Source organism: Pinus tabuliformis, chromosome X (assembly GCF_031772625.1).
Source record: "Pinus tabuliformis cultivar Carrire ecotype Pingquan chromosome X, CPIR1, whole genome shotgun sequence".
NCBI lineage: Eukaryota > Viridiplantae > Streptophyta > Pinopsida > Pinales > Pinaceae > Pinus > Pinus tabuliformis.
The window spans coordinates 28,835,990-28,846,974 of NC_142308.1; positions in this window are offsets into that span (position 1 = coordinate 28,835,990).

Genomic DNA, 10,985 nt, shown 5'->3' on the forward strand with positions numbered 1-10,985 from the left:
CAAACCTTATGTTTGTTCATACAATAATCCTTGACATCTCTCAATGGAGAGTCTCTAGCCTCTATATAGGCCTCATACATACAATACCATGGGTCATTACCATGGTTCACTCAATACCATATATTTAATACCATGTGCTTATCACATTATTGCTAACTACTTGTGTTCCCTTACATGATGCGGGTTATCCACTTTATTTATTAACTATGGCCGATCCCATTACTACATTATTCCCTTGGGTACCTCCCTTTGTACCCCATACTATCCCCTCTAGGTATACTACATTCCACCGCCCCTTAAACATGTTTCGTCCCTGAAACATAAAAATAACACAAATAATGAGATCTACTCAAAAGAGTAGTCCACTGGTACCATGCATGTGCATCTAGCCATCCAAGAGAAAGGTGAACCCTCGATCTAGCTGGTGCTTCGCTCGCTCGAGATGGAAGTTGACCCTGGCTGCTCTTCTGTGTTGGTGTGTTGTGGGTGGATCGTAGCCCCACTCTATCTGTCATGCGGGGGTTGTTGTCCTTGTCGCTGATTCGTTGCCATCTTATAGGTTGTTGTCTCATTGGGTGATGTGGGCGCTGATATGCTGAAGCTTTAACTGATGGAATATATTTCTTGAATTCCTTTACTATTGGTGCATGAGTGGTGTCCGGTGCTTTTTCTAATACCTGATTTGATGTTTGTGTTTGGTTGTCGACCATCAAAGGTTCATCATCTGATGTGTCAATGCCATTAGAGCTTTGTGCTTCTGCCTCCATAGCCTCTGCTTCATTCTCCTTGGACTCTACCTATTTATTGATGGAAATATCCTGTAATGTAATTTTTTTCTTTTTATACCAGAGCTTCAGGAATTTTTTCTGCATATTAATATTGATAGTACCAACAGATTCCATCCAAGTGTATACCAAAACAACATCCACATTAGCCATATTTGAAGCATAAAAATCAGAATGCAATACGTACTTGTCCATAGAAATCTTTAAATCTTTATAAATTTGCACATCCTCATTATCAACCTATGTGCTTTCCATGTGTTTTGCCGGAACTTGCAATTTTTTTGCCAAATTAACATTTATAAGATTTGCTTGCAACTAAGATTTATAGACACAATAATCTTCTCCTTCTGAATACATCCATGAATTTGTAATAAGGAGATATTAGTAGAAAATAACCCCTTATATGTCCCATTCTCCTGTTTTCTAGCATGAGACCATTTGTTTAAAAAGATTTTTTCAAACTCTTCATCTGAAAGTTTGTACAACTTATTGCTGTCAAGTGATCTAAACCATTTGGCAGCCTCATCCTCCAAACCAAGCCATTCTAAAATTTTCCACCTTTTCCCATATATTTTCTTTTCACTACTTATGAATTTTTCAATAGTAGGGCCATCATCTTTGCCTAAAAAAACATCTTGTTAGAAGCCACGAAGAGGGTTTTGAAAAAAATCACTTAGCGAAAATTTAAAGTGGCCACAACTTGGTCAATATTGCTTAGAATATTTATTATGACATGTTTTTAGAAATGGAATGATCATTTTACATCTTCCCATGTGATAGAAATCCCAATATGGCATTGGAATTTTCGATTTGCACTGCAACTGGCCTGTCGTCACAAAAAATTATGAAAAAAGAATTGATTTTAAATCAGCAATATCTCCCTCATCCGGACTCTGATTCGGTCGATTGTTTTTTTGAAATTGGGTAATTTTTCAAGAGGATCTCAGATTTGTGATTATTTTCTCAAAATTCCCCACAAAAACAACAAAAATTAACTGGAGATCCACTGTCCACGAATTTTCGTAAAAAAAACTCTGCAACACAACTGATTTTTAAATCAACGATATCTCCCTCATTCGGACTCCGATTTGGCCGTTTTTTTTTTTCAAATTGGGTACTTTTTTTGCAAAGGAATCCAAATCTGCAATTAGATTCTGCAAATTTTGCACTCGAATTTACCGATTTGATTTGCAAACTCACTGCCCCAAAAAACTCCTGCAAAAATAAAAAAAATCTCCGCTTTGCCCAAGAAAGTGCTATGATACCACTTGTAATAGATCTAACTTGCAAATATAGGAGAATAAAAATATGCCCAGAAATAACAATATCTGAATATATAAATGCTTCACTTTATTAATCAAAACCCTTGAGGTAGGGTAACACCATACAATCACTCCTTAAGGAAGGAGAACACTCCACAAGCCATATGCTTGCCAATACAATAATCCTTGATATCTCTCAATGGGGAGTCTTTAGCCTCTATGTAGGCTTCATACGTACAATACCATGGGTCATTACCATGGTTCCCTCAATACCATCTATCTAATACCATGGGTTTATCACATTATTGCTAACTACTTGTGGTCCCTTACATGATGTGGGTTAACCACTTTATTTATTAACTATGACCCATCCCATTATTACATTATTCCCTTGGGTACCTCCCTCTGTACTCCATACTATCTCCCCTAGGTATACTACAGAGATGGGCGGATATGTATCAAAGAAAGGGAAGGGACCGATAACGATTATTGTTTGTGGGCCTCGACGCTTAAAAACGGCTTCGGCATGATTTTTGAATGTTTTGAAACATTTCAAAGGGGAATGGGAAACATGGCTAAAGTTGGATATACAAAGGGATTTCGGCTAGAGTTAAAAACGGGTCACTGCGGCTAGAGTTTAAAAAACAAAGGGAAAAATGTGGTTTGTGAAAGAAATGATTTTAAGAGAATATGGAAATTTCTCCAAAATAATTTAAACTGGACCTGTTCTTCCTCCTTCAATCTCTAATTTGCAAAGCACAACAACCTCTTTCAGAAAAATAGTAGATAGATGCAAATGATTAATCAAACTAAAAATTATCTCTAGGGGTTATCATGGATAACATATGGTTTGGAGGTTAGATCCAAACATCTTTGTTCTTTTACCTTTTTTGTACAACTAGAACTCTCTTTTCAGAAGGTGGCAACATTAGCTCCACCTCGGGACGAGGTATTGGATTGTAATGCATCGAGAACATGTAGACTGTGAAATTCTCTTTTGGGCATGGAGTCTTTTCTAAACAAATGATAATTTTGTGAAAGTGGAATTTTCGACAGAAACTGGAAATTTCATATAATAATTACAATACACTCACCAGTATTTACAATGGGTGCAAGACATGTACCTTTAATTATGGAAATAAAGTTTGAGGAATTGACCATTTACTGGCAGCTCCAACGATTCACCGTCCAGATTTTCGAGTAGGTACGTATTATTTCCTTTCTCTTCTGAATTTTTGAAAAGGCCGAACCAAAGTGGATTGAATTTTCCGTGTTTTCCTTTTTCTTCCCGTTGGACATCCCATCAGAGAACTAAATCTCCTAGTTGAAGAAGTCAATCCTTGTCCTTCTTGTCAAATAAGGATTTCATCTTCTGTTGGTAATTTGCCAATTTAGCCCCCACCTGTTCTCTGTTTTCATGAAGTTCAAGGCACTTGGCTCTTCCTCAACTTCCTGCAGTAACTTTTCCACTGGCATTGCCACTTGGATTGGGAAGATTGCAACATTTCCATACACTAGCTCGAAAGGCGATTTTCCATTGGATCGTTTAGGAGTCGCTCGGTTAGCCTAGAGGGCAGAATTCAATTGGGTGTCCCAGTTCCTCTGATTCTCGGTGATGGTCTTCTTCAACACTCTCACCACAATTTTGTTTGAGGACTCAGCTAAGCCGTTACCTTGAGGATAGTAGGTAGTGGAGTGCTCGATGATGATATTGAATTTCTGGCAGAAGCTGATGAATTTTGCAGATTTGAAGACTTGAGCATTGTCAGTGATTATTTTGATAGGGCAACCAAAACATGATAATTTGTTTTCCTCCATAAGCTTAATTACTATTGAGTCAGTAGCGTGTTTGGCCGAGATGGCCTCTACCCAGTTGGTGAAATAATCCATGGCCGTTAGTATCAATTTATGTTGGCCATTGGAAGGTGGGTTTATCTCTCCTATGAAGTCTAGTCCCCACTGTTTGAAGGGTTCTTCCACATGCACTAGGATCAGGGTAAGAGGAGGAAATTTTTGTCTCTCAACAAAAACTTGGCACTTTTGCCATGACCTAACTTGGGAATGAACATTTCCAAACAGTGTAGGCCAGTAGAATCTTGCCTTGAGGATTTTGTGAGCTGTGGTCTTCTAGCCGTAATGACCTCCACAAACTCCTCCATGAAATTCCTCAATCATTTTATGAGTTTCGCATTCTACCAAACATAACAGGAAAACTCCCACCGAGTCCTTCTAGTAGAGTTGACCATTGGATATGATATACTTTTGAGCTTGGAGTCTCAAGGTTCTGTACTTAGATTTATCCAGCCCTAGTGGGCACCTCAGGAACAAGAGATAATGGATGATATTCTTATACCAAGGTGATCCCTCATATTTAGCATATATCCTTTTCTCTGATGTTTTAATCCCGTTCTGCTGAACTTTTGTTCTGCTTTCCTCTGTTATCAGGTTTATCCCCAAAGCTAGGCAATTAGATTATGATAAAATCTTGGCCAACCCCTGGCCTTTTATGAGCTTAGTAGGCTTTATGTCTAACTCATATTCTTGTATCTTTGCTATCCACCTACCCCTTTTTCCTTCACTGTCTCCTTGCACAAGGATGTCCTTCACCACTGTCATTGGGACAAATGTTATGATTTCTGATTGTATCACATACATTCGAAATGCCCTCAAATCCTTGACTAGTGCATAGGCTTGTTTCTCTAAGATGTTATATTCTAGCTCAACATCCCTCAAGACTTGGCTGAAGAAGGCGATGGGATGTTCATAACCATCTTTATTCTTCTGTAGTAGAACTGCGACAATAGTATGTGGAGAAGCAAAAGAAAAGATATAGAAAGGTGTTGAGTAGTCAGGGCTGACTAGTACCGGTGCTTCAGCCAATGCTTCTTTAATTCTAGTAAAATAATCTTCCGAGGGGCGGGGGCCCGGGGGGGACAGGGGGCAGGGCTCCACTTGACTTCATTTTCCTTTTTTAGCACATCTATAATACCCTTCACTATTTCTACATAGTTGGGTATGAATCTCCTCAAGAAATTGATTCTCCCCAAAAAGGCTTGGACCTCTCTTATTTCTGGGTAGAGAAATATGACTGATAGATTCGACTCGCTTAGGATCGATTTTCACTCCTTCTTGCGCTACTATGTGTCCTAGTAGCTTCCCCTCACTCAGGGTGAACTGAGATTTCTTGGGATTCAAAGAAAGTCCATACCTCCTACATTTCTGAAAGTTGAGCTTCAAGTGGAGGATGTGTTCTTCATCGGTCTTAGAGAAGACCGTGATATCATCCAAATATACCAATACGAACTTGTATTGCTCCCCTACAAAATTTATATCCATAGCTCGCTGAAACGTGGCCCCTGCATTAATAAGACCGAAAGGCATGCGAGCATACATGAAAGTTCTCCAAGGGGTGGTGAAAGCAGTCTTCTTTTGATCATCAGGGTGGAACACCACTTGGTTGTAACTAGAGAACTCATCCATCATGGACATTCTGATTGACCCAACCACCTTCTGCAATATGTAATCCATCTTAGGCAGCGGGTAGTTGTCTTTCAACGATGCCCTGTTAAGGTTCCGAAAATCTACGCATAGCCTTATTTCTCCATTCTTTTTTTGGACTGGGACTAAGTTGGCCACCCACTCCGAGTACCTTAAAGGCACTATGATTTTAGCCTGTAGAAGTTTCCTCACTTCTTTTTCAATGGAGGGGAGTAAGAGTGGATTAATCTACCTGAGCTTCTACTTGCATGGTTTTATTCCACTCTTTAAAGGAATCTTATGTTGTATGATGTTAGTATCAAATGATTTTAAGTCCTCATAAGACCAAGCAAAAACATCCTTATAGGTTTTGAAGAGATTTAAATACCTTTGTTTATATTGCGAGGGGATTCCTTTTGATAGTCTGACCATTTGGGGTTCATCCTCTGAGCCGATATTGCAATATTCTACTTGTTCGTCCATCTTCAGAGCCATTGGTTTGGAGGCTACATCATCCTTATTAAATAATCTTTCCAGTGGGGATAGCCCATGAGGAATGGTATTCCCTTTTAGTTGTATAATTTTATGTCTAGCCATTATGTCTTCCCACGAAGTGAGTTCTTGATCTGGCTCTTTTTCCTCTCCTTGATCAATGGTTGAGTTAGTGAACTCCCCAACTACTTCTATAAATCATTTGGTCTTCTCATCGTCCTCAAATACCTTCCATTGCTTGACATTATCAGGTATAGAGGGTCTGTATTTGACATCCACCTCGTACCTGAGAAGCAGATTTTGAGGGGGTTTGAAATTTTTTGCTGCTACAAGGGAATCGGCCATTTTGTTTCCTTCTCTGGGAAGAAATTGGATATTAAAGGCCAGGAGAAGTTATCAATCAAATCCCATACTTCATTCTGGTAAGTCCTCAATCTGGGGTGTTTAGCCTGGCACTGATTTCTGATTTTCTTTACAATTAGCTCGGAGTCTCCATGCACAATTAAGCATTCAATATTCATATTCCTTGTTGTTTTCAGCCCAAGGAGAAATGTTTCATACTCTGCCACGTAGTTGGTTGCCTCAAACTCCAGCTTGAATGAGAGGGGTATCAAGCTGCCCTCAGAAGATACCAACAATACTCCTGCTCCATTTCCCTCTTTGGAATTTGCTTCGTCAAAGTATAATTTCCACACTTTGTTTTCATATGTGTGTTGGTGTTCTAAATGCATTGTTAGGTGTATTGGTGTTTCTTCTAAGATGGTCTCATCTTCTTCTAGGAACAGTGAGGAGAGGTCGCTTTCTTTTCCATACACTGCTGAGTTTTTAGAACCTTTAGCTGGAGTCACAGTTTTTACAAATCTGGACTCTCTGTATAACCTCCTTTCTTCACCTCCAAAAGTGGGAATAATGGCATAAGTTAGATCTAACTTGATAGAGCCCCCCACCTTGGAACCCCAAGACCTAGATAGGAGCATGCTGAATCGAGGGGAAATATCTGCCACTACAATGTCAATCACTACGCTCTTCACAGGGATCTGGGTCAGGTTTACCACCAGATCTTTTATCATTCCCAAGCATTTGACCCTCTTAGATTCAAAGGAGTATAGGTCCTTGTAAGGCCTGGTGATATGCAAGCCAAGTTGTTCCATCACGGCTAAGGGCATGAGGTTATGTGAGGCTCTGGAGTCCAACATGCAGTTATGCAATAAGAGGTCATGAATTACTAGGGTCACATAGAAGGGTGCAGTGGAAGGATCAAGTTCTTTAACATGAGGCCCAAAAAAAACCATTGGTCTTTCTTCTTGAAGGTTTAAACAATCATGGGTCGGTATTGAGGTGGATGGAAGCATGAACTGTGAGACTTGGGCTTTATAAGTGGGTTGCTTTAGAAGCTCAATTAGAGGAACAAGAATGTTTACCTTTTTGAGTTCCTTCTGAAGATTGAATGCAGGTTGGCCTTTTTCTACACCTCCTAACTCTACTTCTCTTTCTTTTAATTTTAGGTATGTTCTATTCTTAGAGCAATTTATTTCAATTTTCACAGTTAGCTCAATATCTTTTCCAGATTAGCAATCACATCAGCATTAAAGTAATCTGCAGATAGAACACAAACATAAATCGCAGAAGACAAGCCAAGACAAGAGGACACAAGATGTGGCACTAGCCAGGGACAAACCCCAATGTGGGGAAACCCTTGATCAATTCTTCTTATATGTTCTTCAATAGTTCAACAGAGAGAGAGATAGTACGTTTACAACAGAAGTCAACACTTTGAGTTATTTAGATAAGAGCATAGATCATCTCTAAGAAGATGATACATGAGATCAGTTGAAGACATGCTGCTTCAACTGATTCTCCAAGGTGACTCCTTCACTTATCGTTGTGCTGCATTTCATGATCATGCTGCACCTCACCATGCTGCACCCATCATCACTATGCTGCATCTAATCATGCTTCATTAATCATGATTGTACCCATCACTGTGTTGCATTATGTGCCATTGCTGCACCATGTTGCCATACTGACCTATGTGCTGGTTGCATCTTGCTTGCTTGTTGTCCCTAGCAGCATGCTTGCTTTTGCATGCTAGCTGTAACATTGCATGCTTGGTGTATTTGCTGCTAAGTACCATACAACTGTCCCAATGTTAGTTAGTTCTCCCTTGCATGCTGCTCTCCTTCGGAGACAGATGCTTAGGCTGTTCCGGTAGTTTCGGTAATTTCAGCTGTTCCTAGCAGTTCCGATAGTTTCGGCAATTCCAGCTATTCCCAGCAGTGCCGGCAGTTCCAGCAGTTCCGGCAGCTTTTGGCAGTTCCGGCTTTTGCCCTTTGCGTCAGCTTTCCCAACTGTTCTGGCAGTTCTGGCTGTTCCCGACAGTTTTGGCTGTTCTCGGTAGTTCCAGCTATTCCCGGCAGTTCCGACAGTTCCAGCAATTCTGGCTATTCCCAACAATGCCGGCAGTTCCGACAATTCCGGCTATTCCCGGCAGTTCCGGCAGTGCCGACTTTTCCTGATAGTTCTAGCAGTTCCGGATTTTCCTGGTAGTTCCCAGCAGTTCCGGCAGTTCCGACAATTTCGGCAGTTCTGGTAGTTCCGTCAGTTCCGACAGTTTCGGCTTCTGGTAGTTTTGACTTCTGTCCTCTAGATTAGGGCAGTGTTATCCCTTAGGATCTTTCCTCCTACTAAAACCCAAAGACAAGTAGAGAGGACTAGATCCCAAGTGTGTTGAAATGACTTGAAGGCCACCTCTATTTATACTAAAACGTTGAGCACAAGTGGGGTTTATTTGGTTGTTCGCTGACCTTGACGAATTGTCCCTTAACACATATAAATTCATATCTCCATGAATACTTATCGGAATTGGATGATCTTTAGATCAATCCTACACCTTTTGATGAGAGGGATCCAAGAAAAATATCAGCGTCCATTAATAAGATGAACCACATGGAGTTTGGCCCTAGTTGCCAATTTTAACACTCCCTCTCAACTAGGGAGAACTCCATCCGCTAATCCATATGTCCGACTGTACTATCTCTGCCATCAGTGCCCTGCACTACTCTGCTCTGCTTTGCTGAACCATGAAGAAGAAGAATTGATCGAAAATGTCTCATACCATTCTCTACTGACCCGAAGTCAGTTTCATCAGAAGAGAGTGTGTCACATCACTCTTACTAACCTGAAGTTAGTTGTATTGATCCCAGATCAATATCATAAGAAAGTGTCTCAAACCACTCATACTGATCCCGGATCAGTTTCATTGATCCTAGATCAATGAAGGTCATCCTAGCATAGGGAGTACGGTAGATACATCGATGCGTCCATCGATAGTACTACTATGGTCCCTAACCCCATTTCCCTGCTCATTGATCAAATGAGAGGTACTTCCCATGAGTCCCAGACTGCGTGGGCAGGATGCCTCGATAGGAGAACTAATCATCTTGTCCACAGGAGAACGAACCATCCTGCCCCAAAGTCGCCATGGGAGAACTAATCATCCCGGCCCATAGGAGAACTAATCATCCCGTTTCATAGTTGCCATGGGAGAACTAATCATCCTGGCCCACAAGAGAACTAATCATCCTATTTCACAGTTGCCACGGGAGAACTAATCATCCCGGCCCACAGGAGAACTAATCATCCTGTTTCACAGTTGCCACAGGAGAACTAATCATCCCGACCCACAGGAGAACTAATCACCCTGTTTGACAATTGCCATGGGAGAACTAATCATCCCAACCCACAGGAGAACTAATCATCCTGTTTCACAGTTGCCACGGGAGAACTAATCATCCTAGCCTACAAGAGAACTAATCATCCCATTCCACAGTTGCCATGGGAGAACTAATCATCTCGGCCCACAGGAGAACTAATCATCCTGCTCCACAGTTGCCAAGGGAGAACTAATCATCCTGACCCACAGGAGAACTAATCATCCTGTTCCACAGTCGCCACGGGGTATCACAGGGGAAGGTTGAACCTGTCATCTTGTACATAGCGCACCACCAGGGGAGGGTGAGTCGCCCTGTGGTCGTATGTTTCTCCAGTAAGTACCCCAATCCCCCCAGAGCTCTCAGAGCTCAATGCATGCAACATGCAGGACCCTTATAAGAAGGTCTCTTGACTCCAAGTCGTTCGGGAAAGTCACAGATTTGACGTTTCCCTGGGGCTTTGACAAAATGTCTGTGACCTGTACATCAGTCTCAATGCAATGGAGCGTCCTCACTCATCGACTTACCATATCCCAGATAAGGCAGTATCTGATGTCTATATGCTAGAGCAATCATCGAATACAGGATTCCTCAATAATCGAAATCCCCCTCTGGTTGTCACGGAGAATCACAGTGGTATTCATTATGTGTACAAACAGCTCACTTAAGAGCTTCTGCAACCATGCAGCTTCACACGAGATCATACTTGTAGCTATGTATTCGGTCTCGGCGGTGCTTATAGCAACCGACTTCTGCTTCTTGCTCATCCATGATATCAAAGCAGAATCCAAAGAGAACCAGTACTGAGAAGTGCTCTAGTGATCCTCGACACTTCCTGCCCAGTCAGCATTCAAATAATCATGCAGTTTCATATTTTCGGCAGTGTATCTCAATCCATGAGATATTGTGCCCTGAAGATATCTTAGAAGATTCTTGGCACCAATCCAGTGAGGCTCAACCAAATATGAGCTCACCATGCTAACTGCAAAACATATATCCAGACGAAATTTCACCAAGAACATCAACGCGAATGAGTTTATGAAACTCAGAGGCATTTCCAAAATCTGGTCCGGCATCACTACCATATAACTTCTGAAAGTTAAGATCCTCGAGGTAGTCACAGGCTTGCTATTTATCATTCCACATCCGGAATCCAATTCCCTCTTCTGCAAATGAGAGGGTCTGCACTTGTTAGAAATAGGTGTCCTCATAAGGTGCTGGTATGAGAGGTCTATCATCCACAACCTTCAAACAATGGT